This window comes from Nyctereutes procyonoides, unplaced genomic scaffold (assembly GCF_905146905.1).
Source record: "Nyctereutes procyonoides isolate TBG_1078 unplaced genomic scaffold, NYPRO_anot_genome, whole genome shotgun sequence".
Classification (NCBI taxonomy): domain Eukaryota; kingdom Metazoa; phylum Chordata; class Mammalia; order Carnivora; family Canidae; genus Nyctereutes; species Nyctereutes procyonoides.
Genome location: NW_026575051.1, coordinates 22177156 through 22191139, shown reverse-complemented (window position 1 = coordinate 22191139; position 13984 = coordinate 22177156). Strand labels below are relative to the sequence as shown.

The 13984-nt window shown below is 35.4% G+C and overlaps 1 pseudogene; it reads right to left on the bottom strand.

Moving 5' to 3' along the window:
- Positions 1-488: 488 nt before the first annotated feature.
- On the bottom strand, positions 489-1481 carry LOC129512883 (glyceraldehyde-3-phosphate dehydrogenase-like; annotated as a pseudogene).
- Positions 1482-13984: the final 12503 nt, after the last annotated feature.

The following is a 13984-nucleotide window of genomic DNA, read 5'->3' as shown; positions in this document are numbered from 1 at the left end:
TTTTGTAGATTTCAATATTGGATCCATTGTTCAGTTGGAAGAATCAGGCCAATTTTAAATAAAAGTTTTTAGAATGACATTTATTTATTCAGTTTTATACTGGTTTATCATTAAAATGAAATTTATTCTTTAAATGTTCAAAAAAAAACTCACTACGGAAAATTTTCTGAAGTGTGTATATATGTGTGTGTGTGTATGTACACTTTTTGGCTGTGCACAGTATACTTTATTATTTTATTTTATTATTTTATTTTATTTTATTTTATTTTATTTTATTTTATTTTATTTTTCACAGTATACTTTATTGATGGCATATGACAAGGTAGGGCTCCCCAAGACCCTCCACTTCCTCAGGGGGTCTGGGATGTAAATTGAAGGTCAGGAGATTCTCAGTGTGTTGGGGAATTAAGTTGGGGCAAGGACTCCACAGCAGCTGAAGGCCTTTCTCTTCCTCTTGTTCTCATTGGGGCTGGTGGTTCAGGAGGCTCTTACTCCTTGGAAGCCATGTGGACCATGAGGTCCACCACTTGGTTGCTGTAACTGAATTCATTGTCATACTAGGAAATTAGCTTGACGAAGTGGTCATTGAAGGTAATGCCAGCCCCGGTGTCAAAGGTGGAAGGGTGGGTGTCACTGTTGAAGTCACAGGAGACAACCTGGTCCTCAGCCAGAATGCCCTTGAGAGGGCCCTCTGATGCCTGCTTTACCACCTTCTTGATGTTGTCTTATTTGGCAGCTTTCTCCAGGGGGCAGGTCAGATCCACAACTGACATGTTGGGGGTGGGGACACGGAAGGCCACGCCAATGAGCTTTCCCTTCAGCTCAGGGATGACCTTGCTCACAGCCTTGGCAGTGCCAGTGGAAGCAGGGATGATGTTCTGTGCAGGTCCTCTGCCTTCAGGCCACAGCTTCCCAGAGGGGCTGCCCATGGTCTTTTGGGTGGCAGTGATGGCATGGGCGGTGGTCATTAGGCCCTCCATGATGCCAAAGTGGCCATGGATAACTTTGGCCAGAGAAGCCAAGCAGTTGGTGGTGCAAGACGCATTGTTGACAATCTTGAGAGACTTGTATTTCTCGTGGTTCACACCCATCACAAACATGGGGGCATCAGCAGAAGGAACAGAGATGATGACCCTCTTGGCCCCACTCTTCAAGTGAGCCCCAGCCTTCTCCATGGTGGTGAAGATCCCAGTGGGCTCCACAGCATACTCAGCACCAGCATCACCCCATTTGATGTTGGCGGGATGTCGCTCCTGGAAGATGGAGATGGACTTCCCATTGATGACAAGTTTCCCGTTCTCAGCCTTGACCGTGCCATAGAATTTGCCGTGGGTAGAATCATACTGGAACATGTACACCATGTAGTTGAGGTCAATGAAGGAGTCATTGATGGCAACAATATCCACTTTGCCAGAGTTAAAAGCAGCCCTGGTGCCCAGGCGCCCAATATGGGCAAATCCATTCACTCCGAGCTTCACCATTGTGTCTCCCGGAGGCGGCTGGCACTACACCAGAACATGTGGCTCCCTGTCAAACGGGAAGGAGCAGAGAGCCTGAAATGTATATTTTAAGAGAAGATAAAAATCAGCTTTTCTTAGTTTTATTAATGATATTAATTGAGAAAAGAAAGAAGGGGCTACTTCTAAGTCTCACTTTATGGTAGGTATTACAGAAAATCAAAGTGGATAATCACATTAAAAGTTAAGTCAAGGATGGAGTCCCTGGGTGTCCCTGTTGGTTAAGCATCTGCCTTCAGCTCAGGTCATGATCTTAGGCTCCTGGAACCCAGCCCTGCTTGGTGGTGAGGTGTCTGCTTCTGCCCCTCCCCCCATCATGCCTGTGCTCCATCTATCTCTCTCAAATAAATAAATAAAATCTTTTAAAAAAATGATAAGTCAGGGTAAGATTTTTTCTTTTCATAATTTCTCTTCCTTCAGAAAATGCAAATTTATTAATATTTCTTATTATATTCTTTCTTAATATATCTAACTAAAATATTTTTTCAAAATCTGGATGAGAATTTAAGGATGATCTTTAATCCATTTTTTTTCAAGAACAGAAGTGTATAAAAAACTATATTTCCTCAAAGACTACAATTTCAACTATAATGATGATTGTTTTTACTCCCAGAAATTTTAATCAATATTTTTATATAAAACCCCAAGGTTTCCATCTTATTTTATCTTAACACTCCAGAGAGTGATACTATCAGGGAGTGACACTATATTTTCAGAAATTGCTCCTAATACATATCTACTAACAATACCATTTATTAATATGACTAGTAAAAGTGATCAAGCACAAGAGTGGAAATAGGTCAAATTAGAGATTGCTGGGGCCAGATTATGCAAAGGCTTGCACTCTCTGGTAAGGCCTTTAAATTTTTGTACAGTTGATATAGGGAGATACTAGAGGGGTTTTAACAGAGGAGTAATTTAGATTAAAGCAATGTTTCCAATGCAGTCTCTGGAAAATTCTGAATAAACATAAGGGAAGAAGCAGCTGGACCAGTTAGGCAGCTATGTCAATAGTCCAAATGAGATATGATAATTACATGGTCTAGCATGGTGGCAATGAAGTCTTGAAAAATTATTGGATTTGGGATATGTTTTGAAGTTAATCAGTGGGATTTGCTGATAGATTGGCTATACAGTATAAGAGGAAGAGAGGAGTCAAGAATGACTCAGGTTTTGGTATTACAAAATCTGTGTTTGGTAGAAGTGGAAGATTAGATAAATACAATGGAGCTAAATAATAAGAATCTTTAGTGCCAGATGAGTAGTTTGGACTTGTTCCTATAAGCATTACAAAGTCAGTTTGGATTACTGGGTAGGAGAATAACATGATGTAAGAGGTGCTCTGGGAGCACCTGGAAGCATTGTCTAGGTAGATTGAAAGGTGGATGACAAGGCAGGACTCAGGAAACAGGACTCTTCTGGTTTGTGTCTGACAGTGGAAAGACTTGTTCCTCATCTTTCCTCCTCTGATAATGGAAGCCCTCTTACCCAGTAAGTCCTCATTGCTATTAAATTTAAATTGCCCTCCATATCTGTTGGAATGAGAACAAGAACATATTAGAATTAGTACAATTGGTTACACAACCCCCCCCCAACCCGCAAGACATAAATGGCGTTTTTGCCTATCACAGAAACTTCCAGACAGCATAGTGAGCAGATTGGTGGAGACTCTCAAGTCTAGACTATTAGATTTTGAATTTTGACTTCACTACTTATATCTGCCCAACCTTGGGCAAATTATTTATCTTCCCTATGTCTTAGTTTTCTCATCTGTGAAATGAGGTTAAAACAATTCTTAACTCATAAGGCCAAGGTGAGAACTAAATTAATTTTATATTTTAATGCATTTGGAATGCTGCCTAGGACATGGTAAAATGTTCAATATATGTGAGGGGATTTTTTCCCTTAATCTTCAAATAAAAAATCAATGTAGACTAATCCTTTAGATATGTTCTTATAGTAATCTTGGTATAGATTGTTTAGGGTTTGTAGAAGGTAACTGAGAATAGCATTTGAAAATAAAGAATAACAATTTGATATCTGGGTAAAGGAAACAGAAGTGTACATGATGATGTTGAGGGACTAGAAGAAGAATAGTATCCCCAACAAACAACGGGAAAGTTTGGAAAGAACCCATATTTTTTTTAATGTTAAAAGCTATAGAGGTTACCATGCTTTATTTTATTAATTTTTTTTTTAAGTAAGCTCTGCATTCAACCTGGGGCTTGAACTCACAACCCTGAGATCAAGAGTTGCATGCTTTATGGACTGAGTCAATCAGGTGCCCCAAACCCACCCACATTTTTAAAAGGGAGAATTTGATAAATTTCTTTGGAAATGTATTTATTTCATTGTTTTTTGATGATCACATGATATGTTATATTTACAATTAAAAATAATTGTATAATTGCCTGTAACAAAGTTTCTCTCTAGCTTCAGTGAAGAGATTTATTGACTAGAAAAAAAAAAAGGAAAACAAAGTCCTCAAGGTGTATACAGTGATGTGTGATCATCACTTTCAAATATAATCTTATAAGAAAGGAACTATTCACCTTTATTATAAAGCTGTGTTTTCTGTTTTAAAACTCCCAAACACTTTTCTCCTGGATTGAGATTTTATTCTTACTATCACGCAGATTCTATGTATGTATGCTGACTAGCTAATATTATTTCCAGTCACATATAATTGCGCGATTTAATGTTTCTGGATAATTATCAGCTAGAAATATTTTCATCTTCTTTAATGATAAAAAATTTAAGATACAAAAGCTTTGATATTCAAAAAATATTTTCTAACTGATTAAAATGATATTTAGGCATGCTAAAAATAAATTAGAACTGTTGAGATTAATAAGGTTAGTTATGGCAACAGTTTCCTATATCTACTACTCATTTGAAGGTCTTTATTTCTTTGCATCTGTGGTGGGCGGAAGAGTGGTCCTCCAAAGATGTCTATGTTCTAATCCACAGACTTTGGAATATATTACCTTACATGGCAAAGAAGTGTTGAGGTGCCAGATAGAATTAAAATTGCTAATCACTTGGCTTTGAGATGAGATTATCCGATTATCTGGGTGAGGGAGTCACTATGTAATCACAAGGGTCACTATAGGTATAAGAGGAAAGCAAAGGAAGGATAACCAGAAAGTTAGTAATATGGAAAAGACTAGATCAGCCATTGCTGGATTTGAAGATGGGAGTGAACAATAAGCTGATAAGTGTGGATAGCCTCTAGAAGCTGAAAGAGGCAAGAAAACAGATTCTCTCCTAGAGACTCCAGAGGGAGCACAGCCCTGTCAACACTTCGCTTTTATGCCAGTGAAACCCATTTTGGACTCCTGAGCTTTAGAACTGTAAGATGATAAATCTGTGTTAAGCCACTTAATTGGTGGTAATTTGTTACAACTGCAATATAAAACTAATATGTGAGACATTCCAAAAGATGAATAGAATAGTTTAAGAAGTTCAACAGATAAAAAGGAAGAAAAACAAATGTTTTAATTCAAGATTTATAAAATTCATTATTGCCTTTCACTAAAGGAATCAAAGTTAAACTCATGGCTCAAATTAGCACCTAGAGCATTTTAATTTTATTTATTAATTCATTTAAGTAATCTCTACACGCAACATGGGGCTCAAAACTCATGACCCCAAAATCAAAAGTTGCATACTCTTCCAACTGTGCCACTCAAGTGCCCCACAAACATTTTCATTTTAATTCTATTCCTGGATTACTATCTCATTCTGTCTGGAGAATTTTTACAGATTTGGCACAACTATAAAAGCAGTGAGTATCAAATATAAGAACTTTAAAAGAAAACATGTTTTACAATATTCTTATTTATTATATTAGCATGCTATTCTTTTTAACCCAAACCAGTCAGAAAAATCTAACTAAAACAGTCAAGGAATTTATTTGATTCTGTTTAGAATTATACCAGTAAGTTTTATAAGCATTAGGCTGTATTTTTAACACTGTGCCTAATTTACAATATTACTTTCAGCACATCACTTAACCTCATCATTTCTAGATTACAAATTTACAAAGAAATAATTAGAGACACTTAAACCAATAAGTGAAGTGGTGGCTAATTAGATTATACCTATAAAATATTCTATATATCTAATAACATTTCTCATCTGAATATCCCAAAGCACAGTCTATAAACATTAGTGAGTTTTATCTCAACTATCCAAGGGGGAAAAGGGCAGAGGGATTAACTAAATCAGAAAAATCCATAAATATCCCTCTGGTGATAGTAGATTGTTAGGGCTATAGATGCTGTGCTTCTATCTGCTTATCAGTACTTTAATCCCTATTTTATATTACTAGGCATTATCAATAAAATCAATAATATCACAAGCCCTAAAACTGATGGAAAATGTTTCAGAGATCCTAGCTTTTGTTTAATATGATATAGAAAGGCTTAAAGTCAACTGATCTTTGATAAAGGTGGCAAAGATACACAATGGAGAAAGAACATTCTTTAAAAAATGGTGCTAGGAAAATTGAATATTCACATGCAAAAGAAAATTAATTGGACCTTTTTCCTAACTGGCACACAAAAATCAACTCAAAATAAATTAAAGGCTTAAACACAGTATCTAAAACTATAAAATTTCTGGAGAAACATATGGGAAAACCTTCATGATTTGGTGTTGGCAAGGGTTTATTAGATCTAACATCAAAAGAACAGGAAACAAAAGCAAAAATAGACAATGGGGATTACATTACAACTTCCGCACAGCAAAGGAAACAATTAGAAGAATGAGAAGACAACTTAAGGAATGAAAGAAAACATTCACAAACCATAAATAGGGTATATATGGTATATTAGGTATATTATCTGGTATATTAGCCATACAAGGGGTTAATAGCCAAACAAAACTTCTTCACTAAATAGTGCGCGCACGCGCGCGCGCGCGCGCGCACACACACACACACACACACACACAAATGAACAAAGGATTTAAAAGACATTTTTCAAAACAAACAAACAAACAAACAAATGGCCAGTACATATATGTAAACGTGCTAAACATCATTAATCATCAGGGAAATGCAAGTCAAAATTACAATGAGATACCATGTTATATTTGTTAGGATAATTATTATAAAAACAAACTAAAGATAACAGTATTGATGAGGATGTGGAGAAACTAGAGTTCTTATGTACTATTATTTTTCCTTGTATACTATTTTTACAAATGTAAAATGGTGCAGTCACTATGGAAAACAATACAGAGGTTCCTCAAAAAATTAAAAATATGATCCAGTAATCCCACTTTGGGACATTTATCCAGAAGAATTACAATAAGGATCTTGAAAAAATATTTGTACTCACATATTCATTGCAGCATTATTTATAAAGGCAATAATGTTGAAACAATTCAGATTTCCATCAACAGATGAATGGATAAAGAAAATGTGGTATAGATATACAATGGAACATTATTTAGCCTTAAAAAGGAAGACAGTCCTGCCATATACAACAAGAGTAGTGGTTACCAGGGGTGGAAGAGAGGGGGAGATGGGGAATTGCTATTCAACAGGTATGTTTCCATTATCCATAAGATGATTATGCTTTGGAGGTCTTTTATATTTGTCAAAAATAGACAAAAAATATTTTTAAAAAGAGTCAGTCCTCTCATCAGAAAATGTCTACATTAACTAGGCAAACTTCAAAGATTGAAAATAAATATGTAAATAAAGTTCAAATATGAAAGTTGCAATAAAGTATTTTTTTGCAACTGTAAATTCTTCTTTATCAATATTAACTTTAAATATAATTGGATTAAGCACTTCAATAGAAAGGTACAAACAAAGACACTTCTCAAAAGTCATTTTTATGCTGTTTCTGAGAGATTCACCTTAGACAAAATAGGCACAAATAGGATGAATGTGACAGGATGGGAAAACTATCCCATGAAAACAGTAACTAATAGAAAGGGGTTTGAATACTGTGTCTATACAGAACTTTGCACTGTGTCTGGTATATTTTTAGATAAAATTAAATTTTATACACCATAAAAGAACATGCTGGTTTTTCATATTTATTCCACTCAATATTATTATCATATTTTGATATCTCATCAAATATTAATAAACTATACTGTAATCAAATGCACTGGTGATGGTAGAAACTCAAAGAATGTGGGAAGTGAAACTGACTCTTAGAAAGTCATAACTGAGTTGGGTCAGTGGGGATATGGATAATGTAGACTCTTGTCCTTTAGCTCTTGCTTAATAAAAATAAATTAATAGAAAAAAATGACCAATTCAGAGAAGGTAAAATCAGTGTCAATCTAGTTTCACTTCTATGAATATAATTTTAGGTAAATGGAAAAATGTAAAGAAAATTTAAAAATGACATTAAGAGCATTACATTAAATAGGATAGAGCTGATATCCCTGCCAAATCTTGCCACATGTTTTACAGACACACAAGAGTTATGGACCTAGAGGAAAATGAGCCAGTGATATACTCTCTTTGAAACCATGCTCTCTAACACACTGAGTCTCTGTCAAGGAATCATCTAGGAGAGTAATTCCCATTTCCAAGATTTGAAAATATTGATGGGAGAGGTCCAAGGCAGTCTGTGAAAATTGAGGGGGGGCCCAATTGGAATTACTATGATAGCTTCACCTTAGCAACCCAGAACATAAAATTATGTTTCAAAAAATAACACTTTCAGCAAAAGTGTATAATAATACCAATTTCTTCTCATAATTATCAGTATTAAATATTGTGTTTATTATTCTTGCCAATCTGATGGATAAAAAATGTTATTTCATTTTCAATCATAAATTATTATAATCTTTTTTAAAAAATTTTTAAACATTTTATTTATTTATTCATAGAGACAGAGAGAGAGAGAGGGAGATAGAGAGAGAGAGAGAGAGAGATGCAGAGACACAGGCAGAGAGGGAGAAGCAGGCTCCAGGCAGGGAGCCTGACGTGGGACTCGATCCCAGGTCTCCAGGATCACACCCTGGACCAAAGGCGGCGCCAAACCCGCTGAGCCACCAGGGCTGCCCCAAATCGTTATAATCTAATAACACCGAAAGAGCAAAAATCTAGAGGTCTATTGCATCAAATAGACAAAATTGCATCAATAGTTAACAATATTGTATTGTATACTAAAAAATTTGTTGAGACTAGATGTCATGTTAAGTGCTCTTACAATAATTAATAATAATGGTAATAATAACAACAATAACAATAAAAGTGGTATCACATGTTTCTCGTTTGCCCAAATTCAAGTTTGATGCAGCTGGCACTACCTCTATCAGTATTTTTTCAGGATCTCCCTGAATAGGGACAGCCATGAAGTTTCAAGTGCTTATTTGGTTCAGAAAAGAGTTTCAAGGTTTCCATAGCAACCTCCATTCCTAGTGGATGCAGAATATCTTGGTGAGTCTCTTGTCTCTGTTCAAGGCTGAAGTTGCATCTAATGTGGGGTCTTTCTCAGCTTCTTGCCCAAACCACTAGAACCCATTCAGTTTAACAGTTCCACCGGTGACCTTTACCCCTCAGGTTTAAACTTTACCACTGGGGCCCCTCACTTGGGTTCTCAGGCCATGCTGCTTCTTTAGTTCCCTCCACCCCACACACAGATACCCTGAAAACTATGCTTTTTTTGTTAAGAATTTCATTCCTAAGAAAGAGACTATCCTGGCTCACTGTATCCCTCACAGAACTTTTAGTCCTGGCATTCTTTCCTGTCCCTGGGTAGGTGTACCTTCTTCTTAGGCCTGTCCCCACATATACACCTCAACTTTAAATACAAAGCTGCCATAAATTTCTCCTTCTGGATACTTGTTCCAAAGTTCAGAAAGAGTTACCAACAGGATTTCGATTTCCAGTCAGGAAACACAAAAAGACTATTTATTCTCTTTTTCCCCTGACATATTCATGTGAAGGAGATTCTACAAAAATAAAAACTGGCAGCCCTCTTTAGAAGGTAAACCAGAATAACTATCATTCTTCTTAAGGGGCCCATAGCAATGAAAAGTAAAACCAAATTAATTTTTTGATGGTTTATTCATCAATTTGCTGTTAAATTCTTGATAAATCACTATACTCTATAGTCCTATAAAGTGTGTGTGGCTTCCTGGTCTTGTATAATAGCACACTTATTTTCAGATATCACTTCTCTCAGGAAGTGAATTGCTCAGCCAAAGGGGATTAAACTTTTTTTTTTTTGTACTGCAACCCCCTTCCCCCACTTTGTAGAGCACAACTCAGCAGTGCTCTTCTCAGAGATACAGAGAGCTGCAGCACCCACAGCCCCACCTAGTATATAATGGATCACTTTGGAGAGATGGGAAGACTTCTGAAGAAACCTGCTAATGAACACTGAAACTTTGACTAAATCCATTTAAAGATATAGATGTAAAGGTCTGAAAAAGAAAGTGCTGACAAAACTTGAAGAGACCAAGTGGCATAAAGTGAGAATTATATGAAAGATTTTGGAGAAAAATATTAAACTAGATATGACTATCACTTCAGGTGAGACTTTTCTGAAGGTCTGTTATAAGGAAGCCCTACAGAGAGATAAAATAACCCATTCTATATTCAGTAGGATTTACTGTATGTATCTAAGCTTCTCCTTACCAGTGAGTAGAAATGAATAAAGCCACATAAATATTATTTCCAAAATATGGTAGTCTCCACCTTTATGAAAGCAGGGTCTCAATTCTACTTTTTAAGTCTCTATAAGTTATCTGTGAGAGTTTTCCTAAGGTAGCCTCTGAGGATTACTTATATTGTGCTCAATTATTTTCACTGAATCTTCTTCTGATGTCTGTAAGGTGCTAAACTGAAGAACTGGCCATCACAAATGGATGTAACCTATTTGCCTACAAGAGTCAAGATTCACATCCTTGGACTGCAAACCAGACTGGGTAAATACCATCTCTAATGGGATGCTGTCCTAATAAATACTATTTTTTGTAGAGATTTCAAATATTTGGGGTATGACCTGTCAATATATATTTTATGAATATCTTGTAATATTTTCCTATAAATGGTTTCCTATTTTTTGACTGTGTTTCATCAACTCATTTGATAAATATTTCCTGAGCATCTTCTGTGTGCAAAACTTGCTTATGTAGATGATGCATTCCTCAGCAAGGTATAATTTCTGTTCTGATATCTAATGGGAAAGGAGGACAAAACAATGATAACTAAAAGAAAAAAATGAGAAAGTCTATATGAGGTATAAGTACAAATACTTTATAGTTCAGAGGAAGAAAGTACTAGCTTATTTGGTTCTGTAAGAAGACTTTAAAGAGAAAGTGACACTAAGATGAGCCTTAAAGAATGTTTTAAAATTACATTTTTTAAATTTATTCTGCATCACAACTGTTTATTACAAAATTAGAAAAAAAGTAAGTTTTAAATAAAGAAATAAAATTGCCTATAAGCCTGTCAGTCAAAATTAATTCCATGACTGTAGAGGATTGAATTATTGGTCATAATTTTTATCCTCTCTATATATCCATGATCTTGCTTTGTGACTTGCATTTCCTTCCGCTAAAGGTTGTGTACACTTCCCTGGATCTTGAATGTGGACTTAGATATGTGACATCCTTTGGTTTATGGGGTGTTAGCAGATGTGACACTAGCAGTAGCTTAAAATGTTCCTGCTCTCTTATGCTTCTTCTATTGTCATGAAAAAACCAAACCAAACAAAACAAAAAATTAGATTGCTTGGGGATCCCCGGGTGGCTCAGGGGTTTAGTGCCTGCCTTCAGCCCAGGGTGTGATCCTGGAGTCCCGGGATCAAGTCCCACATCAGGCTCCCTGCATGAACCCTGCTTCTCCCTCTGCCTCTCTCTCTCTCTCTCTCTCTCTCTCTCTCTCTCTCTGTGTGTCTCTCATGAATAAATAAATAAAATCTTAAAAAAATTAGATTCCTGGACCCAGAGAATAAGAACTCATAAAGATGACCCACTGGACCCAACCAACAAGATGGAGCTAAGTCCATCAGAGCCTTTCCTATAATAGCTAATTCCTAAACAAACAATAGACATGCAACTGGAAGTAATGCACTATTTTTGTAACCCACCAAGTTTTGGGGCTGGTTTCTTATGCAAGATAATTTATTAATATTTTGCTTTCTATGCTCTCACATCATACTATAAATGCTATTGTGTAAGCTGATTTTATCACTGAATATATTTTGATTCCATTCTGTTACATCATTTTAATGTCTGAATGATTTTTTTTTTTAAACCAGTTCTCCCAAGTCAAAAGCTGCATTTGTTAGTCTTAGGTTTGGTTGCAAATCATAGAAAACAAAGACTAAAAGTGAATTAAACAAGGCAGAATTTTATTTCCTACATGCAAAAAAGAAATTCTGGGCTGGTATGGTGCCACCTGATGTAAAATCCCAGGACCATCTTTTTCTCAAGTTTTAGAATGATGTAGCAAAACTAAGCAGAGGCAAAAATCATTTTCTATAAGTGGCACAAACCACTCTTATTTATATCCAAAGATAGAACTAAGTTACAGGGTCACACCTACTGTAAGAAAACGTAAGAAAAGTATCTTGTATTTCAGGCAACCAAGATCCAGCTAAGAACTAGAGGTTCCAATATGAAGTGAGAATCAGAGAAAAAATAGTGGATTATAATTGAAACTCTCTGTGATTGACACCCAAGGTGTTTTTAGTCTTTGATTATAATGAATCACATTGTGATTAAATGTATAGTTTTTGACAAGCAGAAATGAAGAGAATATTAGAGAATGAAGTACATGTAGGAAAACTTAGAGTCTTGCTTAAGAGTAAGTAATATCACTTTGTGGTAGTGTACAGTCATATAGGGGAATATATAGAAATAAAACTTGTTTTTCCAAAATTATTTCTGATCTAGTGTGTCCATAAAGACAACAAAATCCTGAGTTCCAACATCAGTGGTATTGGTCCTTTATTTTTAGATGGTTCTCTGATCAGCATATAAAGCATTTAGGTTTACTAAGCAAACTAGTTAACCCAACAAATAAAGCCATCCTTGACACTTTAACTCCTATATTATTTTTTATATTAAATTAGAAAACCTTTCTTGGAATAACAAGTTATTTTAAAATGTGTATGAAAAATATTCTATATTTTTATGTATAGTTTACATTGCTTGTTACAACAAAATAATAACTTTCATATATAGAACTTTTGATAGGTCACATTTTTTTGTATAAATGATCTTATATCATATTGGTAATGTCTGAAAAATGAGCAAAGAGATGTTATCTGTTATGCATGAAGAAACAAAAATCTAAAGAAATGTGAAATACCTTGCTAAAGATCACCAGCTAATTAGAATAAGATCTTCGCATTAAGGCTAGAATCCAGCTACACTGCTTTTCTGAAACCATAAATACTTAATTTAAATGTACCTGTATTTAATATGATGAACTTCATGAGAAACAAATAGCAGATCATTGATTAGCAATTATCAATAATTTAAAATTCTTATTCCAAATTGTATTAATATCTAAGTGGTATCAAAACTACTCAATTTACCATTACAGATTTGTTATAAGACCTTAAATGAACATGCTGGCTCATCAATATCTTCTGATAAGAAATATTATTATTTCAGTATTTTCTTATTTTTTAAAAGATTTTATTTATTCATGAGAGACACAGAGAGGCAGAGACACAGGCAGAAGGAGAAGCAGACTCCCCGCAGGGAGCCCCATGTCAGGGACCCAAACCCGAGACCTGAGGATCATGATTCCAGCTGAGGCAGACACTCAACCACTGAGCCACCCAGGCACCCCTCTTTCAGTATTTTCTTAACATATACAGCCAAATCATGTAGTCCATTGGTTAAAAAAACAAAGCAAAACAAAAAAACAACAAACAAATTCTGAAGTGACCTAGCACTCAGATGGAGTCTAGGAAGCTGTACTGAACCACTCTTTTTCTCAAGTTCAAGACCTTTATGTGATCCATAGAGAGTCCACACTGAGCAGCAATCAGGACAGACTGTTATGAACTCACTCCACAAGTAGACTTTATTATGACACCCTGAGTAGTTCCTTTCACTGTCCCTCTCCAGATCTTTCAGACTTTTTGTAATGACTCTTTCTTTACATATAAATGACCTTGCTTGCCTCAACAAACATATTATCCTCGTAGCCCATTCAAAGCTTTCACTTGGTTTGTCAACTGCTCTGTTTTTTTTTTTTTAATTTTACCCCAACAAGGCTGAAAAGTCTTTAAATATATCTGATGAATGCCAGATACAATTAAAAGTAACTCTCGGTGAAGCATCAAAATAATCAGGCCTTTTATCTCAGTGAGAGTGAAAGTTTCTCACCTGATTACTTTATGCTAAAGTAGTTGGCTTATCTTTCTAAATTTTATTTAAATCATAAAAGTCTATCAGATACTCGAAATTATAGGTGTGACCTATTAAGGGAAAAAAAGGTATTTCTACCTCTGAAGTTTCTTTTT